At 31.9% G+C, this 20,400-nt stretch overlaps 1 protein-coding gene across 1 annotated transcript in view; it reads left to right on the top strand.

Moving 5' to 3' along the window:
• Window positions 1-20,400, top strand: part of LOC128390103 (maltase A2-like) — a 102,850-nt gene that overhangs the window by 17,438 nt on the left and 65,012 nt on the right. Inside the window, exon 2 of the mRNA XM_053349768.1 lies at window positions 3,014-3,064. The gene's annotated coding sequence lies outside the window, so the exon portion shown is untranslated. The remainder of the gene's footprint in view (window positions 1-3,013; window positions 3,065-20,400) is intronic.

Genomic DNA, 20,400 nt, shown 5'->3' with positions numbered 1-20,400 from the left:
TTATTCAAGGAAATGTGTTGAATTCTGTAAAATAATAAAAGATATTTGTTTTCGATATTTGTCCAAATTCCCATCATGAAATTCCTCTCATGGACTCAAGAGATAAACAATAAAGTGCGACAGAAAACCTTAAATCCGAAACTTCGCCAAAGAATATGAGTAACTAAAAAATATCGATAACAATAAACTCCAGCCAATGAAATCACTACATTCAAAAAGTTCTGATAAGAGCATTCGTGAGATATGAGTAGCAAAAGATAACAATCCTTTTTGTAGTAGCAAATCTATTCCATATTATCACCATTCTATTCATTTTTAGTGATCATTTTGAAGTATTCATCTGATGAATAGATTCTTGTTGTGATTGTTATTCTGTCAAGTTCTTGTCAGATTATGATTTTTTCCCCTGTGTTTACACAACTCAGACGTATATTTATATCCATATTAATAATATGTAGGCCGAATTATTATCTTGTGATATAATTTTGTTCTCATCTCGTTTATTAGCTCATAACGATAACCAACTAATGCAGAATTTTATCTGTATCAATGACGATAAACTTCAACTCATTTCCATTCATACTATTTTTCTTGACCCAATGTTTCACCAGAGACTCAGTCGATAAACGATAAACTAATATCTCTTGACAGAAAGGAATAATATATTTATTACCAATACTTACCAATATCTTGATTCATCATTTCCTCAACACTTTCCCAAGCTTATTATGATACATTGGAACAATTTTTGAATGAACATCTACCAATCGACTTTGAGTTCGAGAATGTTTTTCAATTTGTATTCACTTAACTCTTCATCTATTATTATTTTCATCCAATGTTTTCTCGTAACTTGGCTATGCTACCTAACTCTTTGAGATTATTTGGTTCACCAAGGGAACCATTTAAACTTGGATAACTTGTTATTAACAATTCATTGAAGACAAAGAAGTTTTCGCTTTCGATTGAAAATTCAAGTTATGATATTATTCTTTGAAAATTTATTATTATCATTATTCATATTAAAAGCGAAGACTAGTGATTCGAGGTTATCGATACAATGGGAATAAATTGAGGGCAAACGAACCATGAATAAGTTTTCATAGTAATCTAAACATGAGAATCAGAAAGTTTCTGAAAGAGCAAAGATCACAACCCATATAAACTGGTGGTCAATGAAGATCGATCATTCTCTAGATCAAGAATGGAAGGTAAGAAAATGAAGAAAAGTAAAATCGAGATGGAAAATTCTGAATACTAGATACTGATAAGTACTGTACTTTGATCGATAGATTATAAACATTCTAGTACTTTGTTTCCTCAGATTTTACCAGAAATAAATGTCGAAAACCCAATAACCCTTTTCCACATTAGCTTATCTAAGGAAGAACAATTTTTTTGCCTCTCATTAATGTTAGAACTTTTTTTGTTTATTTGTCGATATAATCGATCAAGTAAACTCCCTTATCGATTTCTTCATCTTTATTAAGATATCACTAAATCTATGGATTTTTTTTTTCTCGCATCTCTTTGCATACAATTCAATCTACTTGTCAGCTTATCACAATTTCTGATTGAATATCGTTTTTTCATTCACTCTACATCAACACTAGATCAAGTTTAGAACTTTTTTTCTCAACCCTCACTGAGTATCCAATCAATCTCATTATGATCAATTCCTTAATAATGAGACAAAATTAACTATCATCAGGAAGATAATAAATAATCATTAGTGATAACTAATTTGTCTCATGAAACTCCGAAACATTTGAAAAGTTTACACTTGAATTTCTTGATGAAACTGGTTAATCCTCATCAATTGGATTACCTTAATTAGTATCTTAATTATTCATTAGCATTTAAACAGCAACAGGATTTTAATTATCTTTTATCATTGTTGACATTAGTATCTTTTCAATCTGAGTGATAATTTTTTTTCCTTTCATTTTTAATTGAATTTAATTCAGATTAAATTCATTAATGAGATAATTAGATTCAGTGAATGAACTGAATACAATGACAGGGTTGACAGTTAAATTGTTAACAGATAACAAGTAATGACCATCAACAGTTTAAGCGACGGGTCATTAAGCCATTTTGGAAATTGTGAAATTTATCATGATTAATGAATCAAATTTTATCAGACTCATAATTTATGGATGAATATTAGTTTGGAATAAGATAAAAAAATATGCTCTCGTAACAATATAATCCTTTTTACTCAGTGTGAATTACTACACTTATTATTATTTCTAGTGTGAGTTACTACGAAAGGAGGGATGAGGGAAGATATTTTTAATCATGATCATGATATGCTGATTGTAGTAATCAGATATAACCATAGTTACATGATTGATTATCATGATAACTTTTAGATTCTGGCGGAATATTTCATCAGCATTCTTTGCTCATTCTAATTAAATGTTTTTGTCTTCTGATATACTGCCTAGTGATGATACTAATGATTAACATGATGGGAATGATCTCTCTCTCTCTCTTTCTTTTTTTCTTTCTTTCTCGTCCTCTGAATATCATCAGAATTCATCATGATGAATTTTTTTCATAACTCTTTCTCACTGACTCATTGGTGGTGATATTTATAAATGTAGAGATTTTATCTGCTGAATTTATCTAATCACCATTTTCAACTCAACATTGAACATGCTCTTAATTTCCGGATTGATTAAGCTACACCTCAGTTAATTTCATGACAACATAGAAAGAGAAAGAGAGAGAGAGAGAGAGAGAGAGAGAGAGTTTCAACGTTTCCGATACTTTTCACCCATTTCCGATTTACATTGACATTCATGTAAACAACAGACTGATTGATAAGATTGATAATCATCTAATTTACGTTAATTAGCAACAGTTAAGGAAAAGATTGACTTAATTACTTTGCGGAAAGAAAATAGAAAGTTAATTTAAAAGTCACAATGATTAACTTGATGCAACTGAATGGAAACTATTTTCACAGAATTTGCATTAATTTTTCCTTTATCTCACCTAATTCTAGATAATAAATATATTCTGGTGTTTTGGCAATTCATGAGCGCTCTTATTCATGGTAAGTTATATTTCTATCCAATAAGTATTATGAAAGTGACTTTAATGATACCACAAACAATCAGTTCGTCTTGATCATGAATTGGAGTAAGACAAAAGTACAATGCCCAATACTTTTGTCACAAGTCAACTTGTCGCAGTTTATCAAGTTCAATACTGTCTCCTTGGAGATTTTTCTAGGCTCAAAGCACACATGAGCTAACATGCAATACTTATGACACCTTTAGGACAAAATGATTCAGTAAAACGATTGAGATATATGTTATTCAGTTTCAATTGAAGATTCGAATTACATAGATGAGACAACTCAAACGAATCAGTGAACTTTTTTATTAACACTTTCATGATTCAAGAATCTTGTGGTAAATTGATTGAACGAAATTCATGGCAAGGAATTTGCATGAGCAAAATCAACAAAAATTGTAATTACTTTGCTAATAAGAAAATTGCGAGAAAGAAACTCAGGAATTTCATCAATCTTCGAAATGAAAATATCATGAAGATCACAAAGAATAGGAAGATAAAAAGAAAACTATCAATTCTCAGCTAATCATGAGAGTAGATGATGAAATTACAAAGCCTATGAGCTATTTCAGTACAACTTGAAACGCTTGATTGAGTTGATTCACTTTTAATTGTAGTTAATTGTTGGCAATTTGGAAAATTAAACAATCAAATAAATGGATGAGTGAGCTTGAAATCTCACCCAATTTTCAACAATTGCAATCAGAGAGCAAAGATTCAAACAATTAACTAGTAGAAATGAAGTTTACTTCACATGAAATTCTAAGTATGATCAAGATATGAAATAAAAGTTTCTTAAGATGGGCTATTTCAATTCTTAGATTTGGACATTTTGAAAATTCATTGAACAATAAATTCCCATGAATGTATCAAAAAGTGAAAATAGTCGACAGTATTTCAAGGGTATTTTCAACATGGAAGAATCTTAAAGTAAAAGCGCTTAAATGCTCAGAATAATCTGAATACCTATTTGGATTATTCTCATTTCCGCTTATTTAAAATAACATCAATTGCAGAACTTACCTTCTTCCCAGAATTTCTTTATCTTTCCTCTCTCTCTCACACCCTCTATCTTCCTTCATCTCCTCCCTCTATCTCCAAATGAAATATTCTTTCGTTAGATAAATGTGACTTAGAATACATCCTTGTTGAATACCCTCTATCTATCTTCTTGTTTAGGATTCTTGCTACCAACAAAAACCTCAATAGACTGAGAACCAAAATGCGAACAGAATAATAATATTATCTGTGTGTTCAGAATGAAATAAAATTGTGAACCGATTTATCAAGTTTATATGCAAGGATATTCAGAATACCATGTTACTCTCTCTCTCTCCTCCTACTCTCAATATTATTCTGATCAAGAGGTTTCCTTTCCAGTTATCTTCTCAAATGAATACCCTGGTTTTATGTTAAATTGAATTTATAACTCTTAACTTTTTTCTTTAACCAACATTTGAATGTATTGAAATGGTCATGAAATTTTAGAAACAATAATTTCAGCATAAACTTTTCACTCAATTCTTATCTGGATAATATAATTCCTGAAGAAAATGTCAATTCTCACCTGAGATTGATTACTTTCCATGGGTAGAAAAGAGGAGGAAGAAAAATAGCAAAAACTCACTTCGAACACTTGAAGCATTTAATTCTTCGAACTTGCAAAGAACAGTCCAAAAAATCGAGATAATTTAAATTCTAACAATAAATTTCATGTTAACTCTTTTTTCCATCTCCAAGTATCATTTCATTCATCATCATTTTAACTCGAGCATAATAAGTACACAGAACTGAACTTTACAGTTGAGTTTCTGTTTAAATTCTGGTTAAAGTGAATGTTATTCTAAGGGAGCAAGAAAAAAAATTATTTCTCATGAAAAATAGTTTATAACATTTTTATTCACCAACGAGGTGTAACCTGGAAACTGAATGAGTTGATTTTTCTTAAGATTATATCATAATAATAATATAAATTTGATGAAGTTTTCATTCACTAAAACCAAAACTATTCCCGTTAAAATATCATTTTATCAGCGTTAACAATGATAATCTGGATGGAAAAACTTTTTCATCCATAATTGATATATAATGTTAAATAATATGATAATTGATGAAGATTAACTATCATGAGAATTCAGAATTTTGAACAAGAAATTCATTCAAAGTTTCTACAAAAACCAGGTATTTAAAACTCTGAAAGTTCTGAAAGAAAAAAATATTAGCTAAATTCATTTGTGAGAATTTGATTTTATGCTTTTGAGGAAAAAAATTTCTATTAGATTCTATTCATTGTATCACAATGATTCTGATTGATTCAAGCTCATGATACTTTATTAATCGATTGTATCTTTTCGGGATTGAAGTTACAAGAGATGAAAAAACAGAATCAGAATTGGAAAGAGTGAAAAATATTAAGCTATCTAAATGGTTGAAGATCATTTGGCTTAAGATGCATCCCAAATGTCATTTGAATGGGTGATGAAAGGCTTTACAGAGACACATAGAGTTGTTGTTGGAGTGGATGGTTGGAGATAAAATCCCTAGTAAAAAAAAGTTCTTGAAAAAAAAGTTTTTTCCTTCTTCAATATTATGGAGGAGAGACAGTGAAGGAAAAAATGTTTAAACAATTTTCAGCATCTGAATATCATGAAACCAATGATGAAATAATGTTACAAGTCTGATGATGCATTAAATTCATGATTCTTTCCCTTGAAACTCAAGAGATTCATCTCTCTCTCTCCCTGAAAATCGGAATCATCTGAATAAGAGTATTTAGGTTTGCTCAGTTATCTTCATTTTCACTTATGTATTTCCTATTTCCGTTTTTTACTTACTTTCATAAGAAAAATATAATCACCAGGATAGTATTGATAATAATATCTTGAAATAGATGAGAGATGAAAAGTTGTTAACCTTGACTGAATATTAACCTGTCGAAAGTGAACTTGAATAAAACTATTAGAATAAATTTTCATAAACATGGTAAACATTAGGAAAAAGTGAGTGGCAATATTATTATTCAAGAGAATTGGGTTAAGGAGGTGCAGATATGATAATGATAATGGTTCATTTTGGTGAATCACAAGAAAACAGAATATTATGAATCAGAATTTTGAGAAAGAAAAATAATATTTATCTGCCATCATTTTCCCTCATTATTTCCTCCTAAACTTTTCCCCCTTTTCTAATCTTATTTGAATAATACAATAGGAATAATCAGTTAATCACATTGATTTTACCTCCTTGACTCACTCTTTACTCATTCAATCTCATTGTTCTGATCAATCAAACCATAAACATTCAGAATATGATAACAATATTTGATAACGATAATCATGTTCTTGATGAATTCAAATAAAGTGAAATTTTATTGTTAAAAAGTTAAGGATTTTTTCATCAGAATGTTAAAAGAGAGAGAAAGAAATAAAATAATTCTGTAGATGATTTAATCGCATTTCAATTAGGTTTTCACTATCATACTCTGAATGAATTGATGATTATAATAGTTACAATGAATTTCCTTTTGTATTCTGAGAACATGCAACTGAAAAGTTGCTGAACTTTTTTATTTCTTTTCTTTCATTGTAATTTAGCGAAGAGAATTTTTTTATAATATTTGTGATGATCTCTCACAACTTGGTATTTCTCTCGTTCTCTCTTACTTTATATCCCAATGAATGAGAAAATCATGATAATTGAAATGCGATACAGAGGAGAAAATGAATGATAAACGATAATTGAAATGAATAGTAGTTAAAATGGTTAGAACATGGGATAAAAGAAGAAGAGAATGTTTCTAATTCAATTTACTGATAACTCTGGTGATATTTCATTGAATAAATTTCTGGTTAATTGGTTAAATCGAGCGAATTGTTTTCTTTAGGTTATTCATTCACAAAGAAAATAAGAAAATTGTTATTATAAATCGATTGTATCCTGTTGAGAGTATTGTTGTAAATTTCGAGACTAAAAGTCCTGAACCAATTGAAATTAAGACTTCAGATCAGATTCTGTATCTTCAAATTAACTTCAATTTTTTTCAAATTCTAAGCAATTCCTTCTTCCTTTTTTCTTGATTTTTGCTTCTTCTGTCACAATAAAGTTATTCCATGTGATGATAGTCATGACCAACACAAAGATCAAGTGATCACTTTCCTCATGACAAGTTGAGATTCGATTCAAGAATTTATAATGGAAAAGGTAAAGTAAAATCTTGGTAAACACTGAGAGCATTAACAGGATAAGAATGAGTTTAATGTTCAGGAAAAAAGAGATAGCTATTGATAGAAATTTATAAGATTTCAACACGTGAGTGAGACAGTGAAAAACTCTTGGGAGAGTGAGTGTGTGAGAGAGAAGGTCACTTTGTTCATGTAGAATGACAAGACTCTAAGCGAGGACTGAATGGAGAAAATATTTTTTTTCAGTTAGAGAAAAAAGGTTTACAATTTAATCGTCAGATTAAATGAGAGCATTTGTTTAAAAGAAAGCAGAAATTCTCTATGATCTTAGAATTCGTATGAGCTTTTTTATCTGGCTAAGTCTTTTCCTTACTTGATTCTTATCAATAAAGATTACAATCATGATTATGATCATCTCTCTGGTAATGTCAATAGTATCACAAAGGTATATGTTTATGTTTAGCTGAACAATTTGTCTATCCTTGCACAATAGTCAAAGATAAAAATGTGATGAATTATTATCCTGATATTATCCGGATGTTACTCAATGAATGATAACATGAGTAAACACTGTAGGGGTGCCAATCAGTATTGTCCATTGTTGTGAGTATTATAATCAAAAAAAGGATATAACTTTGAGCTCATTCATGATAGGCCAATGAATATAATCTTAAGCTTACTCATTGATTCTCATTTCTAACAGATCCTCATATTTCATCATTCCGATTATTATCTCATCATATCATAAAATATTAGACTTTGATGATATTGTTGTCAAAAGTATCAATAAGAAAAAAGAATCAAGATGTTTATTAACTCAATCTAGAAATCAAATTCATGATATTGGGTTATCATTATAAGATAGCAGCAAAAGTAAAGTCATTGAGATGCAATGACAGAATCATAATCCTTGATTATGTACTGATAATATCAATATTGTCAGGGCGAAAAGTCAAGAAATATTTTCATGTTATCTAGGAAATAAACTGTCTGATTTGTCTTTAAAGTCCAAAAGTTTTAGATCCAATCGAGGGAAGAATTTATATCAAGCAGCAAGTATTAGGCTGAGTAATAATTACAGTCGATCTCTTTTGGTTGAGACACTTTGTGTAAATGAATGAAACGGATAAGCCAATGAATTAGACACTTTTTGTTCCCGCTAAGAAAAGTCATAAAATGTTTTATGACCTTTACAAAATTTGTAACAGTTAACCCATTGAGCGGGACACTTTTGTGTAAGGACGAGGCACTTGTTGTTAGGTCATTTTCTTTTAAGTGTGGGGTAGAATTTTGAATTTTGATGAATTGTCTTAATAAAGACGATGGTGAGTTTTTACTCGGATAAGCCTAAAGACTTGGAAAGGAATTTAACCTCAATTTGAAGATTTTCGGTCCCACAATAACCGAAGAACAAGATCGTTTAGGATCACTAATTGAATGTGTTAATCACTGAATCAAGTACTCACTTAAATCTATTGATTTAAAATTAAAACAATTAATTTCACAAATGAATTTTAATTAAGAATTTTAGATGAGCATTTGTTGAAAGTTAACTAAACACTAAAGAGGAGATGGAAAATTGTTCTAGAGAACAAAATTAACGTTGAAATACAATTAAATTGGGGAAAAGAAATTAGGAAAATTAAATGGAAACAAAATTAATCTAAATCATTAAAATGATAAAGTTGATGAGTAAGGGTTAAGTTGAACAAAAGAAACCAATTGTGAATATGGTTAAAGATAAAGATGAAGATAAGAAATTGGTTAACCTGTTACTAAGCTTGTAAGCTTGTTAAGGTTAATACCTAAAAATAAAAAGTAAAAAGAAAGAGATAGAAAGAAATTCAGGTCTCTTACTTTTGGTTCATTTGTAAGTGAACTTAAAAAATGAAGAGATTTGGGTTAACAATTTAAATGAAAATTAACTAATTGTAACAATTAAAAATGAAAATTAAATTGAATTCATATATCTCTAGATATAGAATTAGAGTAACATAATTGGTTAAATGAGGGATATTATTAATTAGTTAACAATTAAACAACTATGATTAAGGATATTAATCATTATAATTGGTTAATTGCAACAATGGAAATTACAATTAACTTTACAACCAATATACAACTATAGTTGTAGGAGGTCTAACATAGAGTTTAAATTGTTGTAATGATTAATGAAAATTTAGAAAATTAAACAATTAGAAAAATAAAAGAAAAGAAAAGCACAAAACTTGGGCGCGCAATTAACTAATTGTCACGATGAAATTTACAAATTTAAGGAAATTAAGACTAATTAAAACAACAAATTGTTAATTGTCATCGATTCAAAACACTGATGATGTTCAAATTTCTATCCTTTCAGTCCCCAGCACTTTGACTGAGATACATCTTTAGGGTTTCCGTAGAGATGCGATTGGAATTTGGTGATGTTGATTTGGATGATGAATTTCCGTTTTCCTGAATTGTTTCCGGAGAGGATTATTTTCGAGGATGATGGAGGATCTGGTAAATTTTCCAAGATTACACGAGCGGCAGCGGTGATAAAATCTTCTTTTGGGTTAATTGGGGATGAATTTGATGAAGATGAGGATGGAAAGTCTTTATATTTTCCATTAATTGGGTTACTGAAGTTAAGGGAAAAAGCACTTTTATCAGTTCAGTTCCAATAATATCACTCAGTGATTTGATGAAGTTGATGATGATGAAGATGATGATGAAGTGCCTGATGGTGTGACACAATTGAATGAATGAAATTCTGGGACGGATTTGTGATGATAATAATATGACCAATCTGAGGGCCACTGGGTTTTACCAGCATCGACAAATTCACAGAATTGTTGATGAAGTTTTGAAACTTTTCCATTTCGAACATAATCTTTGATGGTTTGATTATGTATTCCTCGACCAACAATTTCAACTTTTCTTTCGATTTCTTTCCAAAACGACATGTAAACTCTCATGGAAGTTATAGCTTCGATTGCGGGAGAGTGTGGCTTTGCTCGGATTGTATAACCGGCGAATAATAGAAAAGCGATGAGGGACAATGAGGCGGGACTGGTTCTATACGGGGAAAAGTAAATGGTTACATCTCGAAATTTCGGTCGGAGATGGTCAATTTCCGAAGGGCTGAGTTGAAGTCCTTGGAAAAACAGGAGTAAATTTGCACCAACAATTTGTTTAGCGCAGGCCATATAAGTTAGAACTTGGTCTCTAACTGAACTAATATGTTTTCCGAATTTTAAATCGGTTTTGTTCAGGCCATGAAATCGTGTGTCCATTTGGTCAATATGTTTATATTGAATGAAAGTCTCGTAGACTATTTCACAATTTCCGTCAATGATGACGATCCAAATGGGATGAGGAACCAAAGTTTTTACATATTCTTTATTTAATTTTTCAATTCGAACGTAAGCAGCATGAACCGAATATACGTTCGAGGATGAGGATGAATTTAATATTCGCATCAAGAAATTCTTGATGTCGAGGGTTAACTCTTCGAGTTGTTGGCTGCAGAGATGATTGAAGATGGTTGTAGCCTTGTTGCGACGGTTTTCTCGATAAGTCGCTCGGTTCGGGATGTTGTTGGAAAATTTTCTTGAGTAATTAATTCTCAGGTGAGAATGGGAACCATTTTTAATGTTCATTTTAATGTTTTCTTTTCTTCTTCAGAAATACGAAGAAGTGGGTTAATCGCAGTATAGGGATTAACACGAGCACCAACGTCAGGAGATAATCTAAGGGAGAACATGGAAGATCGTAGTCGAACTTTCCTTCAGTTAATTTCAGCCATTCCTCGGAATCATTGATTAAATAATGAGGAATGCGTTTTCCTGAGTAATAAGTGGTGGGAGGACGAGAGGAGCAGGATCATATTGATCGGTGGAACCCTATTTGTTGAGTAAATTCTTCTTCTTCGGAGAGGAAGAGTGGGATCTTTGGACTTTAAAAAAGTTGTCCAAAAGCCTAATCTTAGATTAGTGTGAGATCTGATTGCTACATCAGATAAACGAGGGTCTTCAGGGTTTTCTTCCTTGTTTAATAACAAACAAGCATAAAGTTCGAACTTTTGTTCGGAATCGAACTCATGGGAAGAATAAATAACTTGGGGAGTTGGAGCTGATCTAATATGAGGAGGGATAAAATTGATTAGTCTTTTCGGAAGAATAGAAGTTAATTCCTTTACTGAGGAACCATAGTGGAAATTTGGGTTAGATTCTAAATCTACTTCTTCTCTGAAAAGTCCAAGACGACATTCAGATTCGTGTTGATTTAGAAGGTTGGGACTGATCGCTTTAGAACACATAGTATCGACAATTAAACTTACAATTTCGATAATCAATGTAAGTTTTCGAATGGGAGATCGAACTATATGTTGATAATCATCTATGGATGAAAATCTTTTAAACAAGAAGGAAAAGACAAATGAATTTATTTGGTTTCGAGGGTGGACTTAATTGTAAAATTGCAATTAGATTTTGTATAAAGATAATACAATTGGTACAGTACCAATTCTTGCAAAAATCACATTCGACGGGAATGAGACAAATTTGTTCACAAAATGAACATCTAATCTTATCGATGAAATTGATTAATTCATCATGGGAGACGGAAGCTTTAGAAATACCTTTAGGTATCTTGGGGAGAGGAATCGAGTAAATTGAATTATCTTGGTAAAGATTAAGAAAAATTTTCTCACGAATCATTTTTTCGTATTTGATTCTAATGTTTTTAAAATTCTCACGTTTTGATCTAACTAATTGTTGAACTTCACGAAATTTTTCAATTGAAAGATGTTTAGGTAAATCGGCAGGAAGAGGAGCTGGAAATTTATTTGGGTAAATGAAAGGATATTGATTCGGTTTCGGGTATTTCTCAGGGTAACTAGTTGATGGCATGAAATAAGAAGTACTTGGACGATTTACGACATTACCTTTTTCCATGTTGGTTCTGAGGGTTATTTTCTTTGGGTGAGATGAACAATTTGAATCTAAAGATTCGATGGAGATGGAACGTTTTCTAGTTGAGGGTTGATGAACAATCGGAGAGTCAAAGTTAACAGTTTTTATTTGGAGATCCTTAGAGGGATTAACAGGAGAATCAGTTCTAATAAGGTAACAGGGAAATTCAGTTGTAGGTGGTTTTCCAGGGGGACCAGGTCGATAATTGATAATTTCAGTTTCTTCTTCACTTTCACTTTCACAAAGAGAACGGTAAAAATGTTGTTGAGCACGATGATGAGCCGATGATACACTAAGAGGTGTAGGTGAAGTTGATTGATTTTTATCCATTTCGAGGATAATGATGACAATGATGATAAAATTTGGCTTTTTTAATTGAGAGAGAAAGTTAATCAAATGATGATTAAGATGAAAAATGGCGAGAAAAAGCACTTGAAGATGATTAATAGTCACTTCCGTTTAAGTTGACACTTAAGGGTGAAGACTAATATAGCTGAAGCTATTTTACTCTTTTAATCAAAATGATTAATTAAACAAAATTTGTAACAATTAGAGTAATTGAAGATGATTAAGGAGATGAGATGAAACAATTAACTTGATTAAGTAAATTTAAACAAAAGAAAATTCTAGAGAAAATTTCACTTTGAATAATTAGAACATCTAAGATGTGAACATTACTTGACCAAAGGGTTGACTGAACAAAGACAATGGTGTGAGGCGGGTAATTGTCATTAGTGGAAGTAGCGCCATAGGTGTAGAGAGGGTGAATTTTTAAAAGAGAATAGAATTTTTTAAAGAGAATAGAATTTTCTGTAAATTCGATTCTATTGTTAACTTCGTCAATATAGATTAGATTTAATCTCAAATTTTTATCATTATAGTGATTGGGATAATTTAAAAGAAAAATAATTAATTTTGATTTTATCACTATAGTGATTTAAAGGATTATTAAGATAATTAAAATTAAAGGAGGCAGATTTTCATTGTCATTTGTCAACAATGAAAGAAAATATAAAATAAAAACATTCTTGTTTCTTAATTGTTGCCTTGTCAAAACTTTGTTTTGATTGTTAACAATTAACTTTTCTTGATTAATTATCTGTTGATCAGATGTTTGGTATTTGCGCTTTGATTTAGTTTTTTGAGTATTATCATTAGAGTGATTTTCAATTAGTTGATTGTCTAAATCATAATTAGTTGATTGAGGGAAATTTTGAAGAAAATCATTTAAATTTCTATCTTGATTAGCATCAATTGGATTGATTAAATCTTCAGTAGAAAATGAATCTTGGTCATTAAAATTGTTTTCATTAATATCACGAAGTGATTCAAACTGTTGATTACTAATTAACTCGATTTCAGGGGAATTGAAATCTTCATTTTCTAAAAATGAGTCAGGATTAAAGAAATTATCTCTAAGAGATATCATTGAGGGATTAATTTTTCCAGAATATTTCTTTGTATTAGAAACATTGCAAGTGAATAAGTTAAAATTGGAAGAATCAAGTAACAATAATGCACCTTTCTTTAATCCGCAAACTAAGTAGGGACCATGATACTTGTTTCTTAGTTTCTTTGAAAGGGTTGAGTCTACAGATTCATTTTTTACGAGAAGATAATCTCCTATGTGGTAAGGGGATTGAGGATGAAGAGCTTTAGTTCTGTTAATCTGATAGAGTTGTTGAGCTTTAAGCCTGGCATAGGCAATTTTTCTTGCTTCTGTTATATTCACAGGGGAATTGTGGTTGATTGACAAATAATTGTCAAGGGGTTTATTTGGCTCGCGACCAAAGACAAGATAATATGGAGAAAATCTTGTTATTTTATGCACGGAAGCATTAATGGCATAAAGAGAAGCTTGAAGAGCAGGGATTAGATTTTTAGTACCTTTAGTACACACATACGTTCGTAGACGTTCAGCAATGGTTCGATTGCATCTTTCTACAATACCTTGGGATTGAGGATGATATGAAGTACTTGTATCATGAATGATTCCATTCTTATTCATGAATTTAGAAAATTCTTCGGAGGTAAAATTAGAACCTAAATCAGTTTGGATATGAGTGGGAAATCCAAAGAGATTGAAGAATTGAGATAAAAAGTTGATCACTGTTGTAGCAGTTTGGTTTAAGGTTAATTTTGCATAGACAAAACGAGAAAGCACATCGACGATGACCAATATGTATTTCTTTGAATTACCAACTAAAATTGGTCCTTGGACATCAAGTTCGAAGCGTTGAAAGATTTCCTTAGGAATAGGCTTCGCAGCGGGATCAACATAGATGATATTTGAGGGCTTGGTTAGGTTACATGCTAAACAATTTTCACATAACTTTTTTACTTCATCGTAAAGGTATTTGCACCAAAAGCGGCGGGCAATGTTTAGATAAGTTTTCTCCGTGGCAAAATGTCCACCAAGAGGAGATTCATGTTCGTGCTTAAATATTTCTATCAAAATATCAGGATCAATGACTAAACGAGTTCCGAATGGAGTTCGGGAATCTTTTCGATACAAGAGATTATCTCTTAAAACGTATCTTTTTGATGCAATTGAATTTGGATCATCTAATTGAGAGATGATTAACTTTATGTCCGAATTGTTTTCTTGACATTTACGAACTTTTTCCTTCCAAAGGGAAAATTCGGAATTGGATGAATTTGAGGTTGGATTTATATGGGCAACTTCAGTTGCAGTTGAATATAGAATTAAGGGAGGTTCTTTAAATTGATTGTAATCCAACAATTGGGATTCGAAAGAAATGTTAATTAGATTAAGACCAATATCGTAATAGCGATGATTAGAAGGGTCTTCAATATATTCAATTAAGAAAATTTTATCGAGAAATTCTTCCTCGGGGTCGATGATTTTACGATGATCCCATTCTGATTGGTATCGGGAAAAACAATCAGGGGGATGAGTTGCACCTTTTTTATAAATTACGGTAAAATTATATGCAGAAAGCATAATTGACCATCTTTGCAATCTTGAATTCTTAAAATTAATTTTGGTTAGTTGACAGAGTGCATGGTGATCTGTCTCAATGAGGAAATGTTCACCATCAAGGTAATGGTTGAATTTGTAAACACCAACGAGAATAGCGAGTAATTCTTTCTCGGATACAGAATAATGTAATTGATGTTTTAAAAGTTTTTGAGAAAAAAATGAAATTGGAAGCCAATCTCTTACTGATTCAATGGGAGTATCAGGGTTAAAATCTTCAGATTTATCGTCTTCTTGAAGAAGAATTCCACCAACAGCAACATCAGAAGCGTCGACAGAAATTTTTCGGCGGAGTTTTGGATTAAAATGTACCAATAACGTAGTGTTAATTAAAGATGATTTCAGAGAATCGAGAGCTTCTTTATCAGCTTGTAGAATTTTAAATTTTCTCCTTGAGATTAATCGGTACAGGGAGCGGGATAGATGAATAATTTTAATGTACCTACTAAAATAATTGTAGCATCCTAATAGGGACTGTAATTCGCGAACACTTTTTGGATAGCGAAGATTAATTAAGGCTTGAACCTTTTTAGGGTCGGGACGGATTCCTTCACCGGAAACCAAATGTCCTAATAATAAAATTTCGGTTTGACCAAAATGGCATTTTTCTGGTTTTACCTTTAAATTGTAATGACGAAGACGATCCATTACTAGGCGAGTATTAGCAATTAAATCATCAAAAGTAGTTCCAACTACAGGGATGTCATCAAAATAACCAATACACTTAGTGTATTGAAGTCCAGAACTTTATTCATAAATCTCTGAAAGATGAAGGAGCACCAGCAAGTCCCATGGGAGTCTTTTGTACTGGTATTTGCCATCCGGGGTGACAAAGCAGTTTCTCTCTTTCGAGGAGGCAATTGATTTGGTGATAGCCTTGGGCTAAATCGAAAAGGTTAAAAATTTTCCACCTCGAACGACTTCCAAACAATCGTCGATTCGTGGCATGGGATGTCTCGAATTTTCGTGAGACGATTTAATAATCGGTAATCTGTTACCATTCGGTAAGATCCATCTGAGCGAGGGACTAAGAGAGAGGAGCACCACCAAGAGCGTCCGATGATTCTATCAAATCGTGTTGGATCATGTCGTTGATGATTTCTTTAAAACACCACGACGATGAATGTTGCATTGTAGGGTTTTGATATGGGATAACTTGATCCTCGAGTTCAATTTTAACGGGACATATTGATGAGGGAACGAAACCAAGATCGTGTTTATGAGGACTGAAAATGTCTTGGTATTGATCAAATAGATCGAGTAATTGTTGTTGTTGGGATGGATCGAGATCTGGGTTGATTCTCGATTTGATTTTTTCAAAAAATGGTTGAATTTTAACTTCACGAACTTCTTGAGCACTAGTAAAGTCACAGCGAGCAATTAATGAGTTTTGAGGAAATTCTTTAGAATTAGGGATTTTCACGAGATTGGAATTATGACCAGAATTGTTAATTGAGGGAGAATTTGAGTCCAAAATGTAATCGGAAGAAGCATTGCCAGTTACTTTAATACAAGATTCAATAAGATGCTCAGTTTCTTGAGGAGTACAAAATCTAAAATAAAAGTCGGGGCTGGTTAATTCTTCAGAATTGGGACTTTCTTTGACGGTGATGTTATATTCATAACCATCCGAAATTATTTTCATGTAATAAACATGAGCAAATGCATTACCAAGTAAAAATTGGTTGAAATCTTGACAGATTTGGAACTTAATAATTGAGTCTCATCCATTTCATTGTGTTTGATGAGCGCGTAAGCAAAACCAATAGAGTCCACATATGCACCTGCAGCAATACCTTTTAGGCTTGATTAACTTTAGTTATATGAGCCTGAAGTTGATTAGCCAATTTAGCGTCAATAACGCAAGCAGAAGCACCAGTATCGACCAATACTTTTCCTTCCTTAACTCGAGACTTATCGGGGTACAAAGAGTTGTTGACTTGGGGCATGTGATTTACACCACAATTACCGAGTTGAGATAGTTGTTTTATATCTCTAGATATCGCGAATCCAACAGATTTATTTCGGTAACCATCTTGAATTGGTTCAGGGGGAGTGGGAGGTCTAACTTCAACTTGGGAAGAATTGGGAAAATCTGAGGAACAGGAACAATAGTGTTAATTGGATTAGCCTGATGAATTGGTTCTTGGTTTACCACGGTAAGATTAGCGAGGCAGCATTTTGTTGAGTCTGGTTAAAATTTCTTGGATAACCAGTGTTTGATTTGGCGGGTATAATTCCAGCGGCTTCTTGAGCTTTTCGATAAGCCAATTTAAGACAATTTTCAATTGTGTGATTGTCTTTCTTGCAATAATTGCAAAATTTTACATCTTTAGATGTTGAGGAATCAATTCTTTTTTGATTTTGATTATTTTGAGGTTTACTCAATTTTGAGACAAAAGATTTGTCGGTGGGTTTTTCATTGTTTTTTGGATTTTTGTTTTTGTTTCTATTTTGATCTAATTTAAAATCAAAATGTTTCTTTGTTAGATAATTATAAATTCTAACCTTGTCGTCGTTCATGCCCAAATTGTAAATTTCATCTCGGATGTAACGGGGAATGTGATCCAAAATGAGGGCCAAAAGAATTTTATCTGGGGTTGGACCATAAGCTTTATTTGTAAGTCGCTTCATGTCCGAAAAGAATTTCTCAGGGTGAAATTCAGGGTTGAACCTACAGGTTCTGAGCTCAAAATCAGCAGAGTATTGAGATTCGGGGGTTCTCAATTTCTCGAAAAGGGCAGCAACATAATCATTATAATCTTTTATATGATCAAGACCAATAGCACTGGACTTAATCTCATGAGCCATGGATTTTTGTAATAGTCGAAGACGGGTGGGGTCATCAACATTTTCGTTGGTCAGACGATCTCTTGTTTTTACTAACCAAGAGTATTGATCCTCTCCTGATTTAAATTCAGGGACATGAGGGTCAGCCTTTAATTGTTTAACAATTTCAAGGAAATTCACTGGGGTGAAATTTTCGTTAGAGATGGTAGATGGAGAGATGGATGGAGTAGGTGGATCAATTATATTGGCACCATAAGTGTTTAAAATATTTTTAATTTTGTTTAGAACACTGAGAGAAAGAGGGATTGAATAAAGTTGATCATGGGACAATTTAATTATTGTCTCATCATCACGACCAATGTTTTTAAGAAAAGTTTGAATCTCAGATTCCGAGATGTTAGCACCACGAAATTCAAGAATCCATTCAGGGATTTTTTGATTTTTAATTTCATCAACTGAAATATCAGCAATGTCTTCAGGGGAAACAGTTTCACCAAGAAGGAGGAAATTTGTAGTCACAACATCCAAAAGTTTTTTGTGATGAAGGGAACGAATTGGAAGGGGAGCATTCCATTGTTCAAAAAGAACAAGAGTTTCTTGATAATTTATATCTCTAAGAGATTTTGATTGTTCAATGTTAGTGGTAGAAACACGTGTTGGTGGTCTAACCATAACGGGAGTTGAGAGAAGGGGATCTGTTTCAGGAATGATGGTATCATCCTCTGATTCAGAGAGATTTAGATGAGAACGGCGAGTAGCCTTTGCAGCTTTAGCAGCACGAGCGTTTGCGACACGTTTCGCAGCAGCGAGTTTAGATTTTTTAGGAGGCATGATGAAATTAGAGTTTAAGGGAATAATTCAATAGAATTATGGAGAGCACAAGAAACGTAAGGGAAAATTGAAGAACACAAAACAATTAGCAATCCTGCCTGGGTCGCCAATTTGTGGGGTAGAATTTTGAATTTTGATGAATTGTCTTAATAAAGACGATGGTGAGTTTTTACTCGGATAAGCCTAAAGACTTGGAAAGGAATTTAACCTCGAATTTGAAGATTTTCGGTCCCACAATAACCGAAGAACAAGATCGTTTAGGATCACTAATTGAATGTGTTAATCACTGAATCAAGTACTCACTTAAATCTATTGATTTTAAGAATTAAAACAATTAATTTCACAAATGAATTTTAATTAAGAATTTTTAGATGAGCATTTGTTGAAAGTTAACTAAACACTAAAGAGGGAGATGGAAAATTGTTCTAGAGAACAAAATTAACGTTGGGGGAAATACAATTAAATTGGGGAAAAGAAATTAGGGAAAATTAAATGGGGGAAACAAAATTAATCTAAATCATTAAAATGATAAAGTTGATAATGAGTAAGGGTTAAGTTGAACAAAAGAAAACCAATTGTGAATATGGTTAAAGATAAAGATGAAGATAAGAAATTGGTTAACCTGTTACTAAGCTTGTAGGCTTGTTAAGGTTAATACCTAAAAATAAAAGAAAGTAAAAAGAAAGAGATAGAGAAAGAGAAATTCGGGTCTCTTACTTTTGGTTCATTTGTAAGTGAACTTAAAAAATGAAGAGATTTGGGTTAACAATTTAAATGAAAATTAACTAATTGTAACAATTAAAAATGAAAATTAAATTGAATTCATATATCTCTAGATATAGAATTAGAGTAACATAATTGGTTAAATGAGGGATATTATTAATTAGTTAACAATTAAACAACTATGATTAGGATATTAATCATTATAATTGGTTAATTGCAACAATGGAAATTACAATTAACTTTACAACCAATATACAACTATAGTTGTAGGAGGTCTAACATAGAGTTTAAATTGTTGTAATGATTAATGAAAATTTAGAAAATTAAACAATTAGAAAAATAAAAGAAAAGAAAAGCACAAAGGCTTAGGCGCGCAATTAACTAATTGTCACGATGGAAATTTACAAATTTAAGGAAATTCGAAGACTAATTAAAACAACAAATTGTTAATTGTCATCGATTCGAAACACTGATGATGTTCAGAATTTCTATCCTTTCAAAGGGTTTCCGCGAAAAAAAATAGTTAATTTCATCAACTGAAATATCAGCAATGTCTTCAGGGGAAACAGTTTCACCAAGAAGGAGGAAATTTGTAGTCACAACATCCAAGTTTTTGTGATGAAGGAACGAATTGAAGGGGAGCATTCCATTGTTCAAAAAGAACAAGAGTTTCTTGATAATTTATATCTCTAAGAGATTTTGATTGTTCAATGTTAGTGGTAGAAACACGTGTTGGTGGTCTAACCATAACGGGAGTTGAGAGAAGGGATCTGTTTCAGGAATGATGGTATCATCCTCTGATCCAGAGATTTAGATGAGAACGGCGAGTAGC

The sequence above is a fragment of the Panonychus citri genome, unplaced genomic scaffold, assembly GCF_014898815.1.
Source record: "Panonychus citri isolate SS breed McGregor unplaced genomic scaffold, ASM1489881v1 Contig00115, whole genome shotgun sequence".
NCBI classification, from domain to species: Eukaryota; Metazoa; Arthropoda; class Arachnida; order Trombidiformes; family Tetranychidae; genus Panonychus; species Panonychus citri.
Note: the sequence above shows the minus strand (reverse complement) of the source record. Positions and strands in the feature narration are given on the sequence as shown.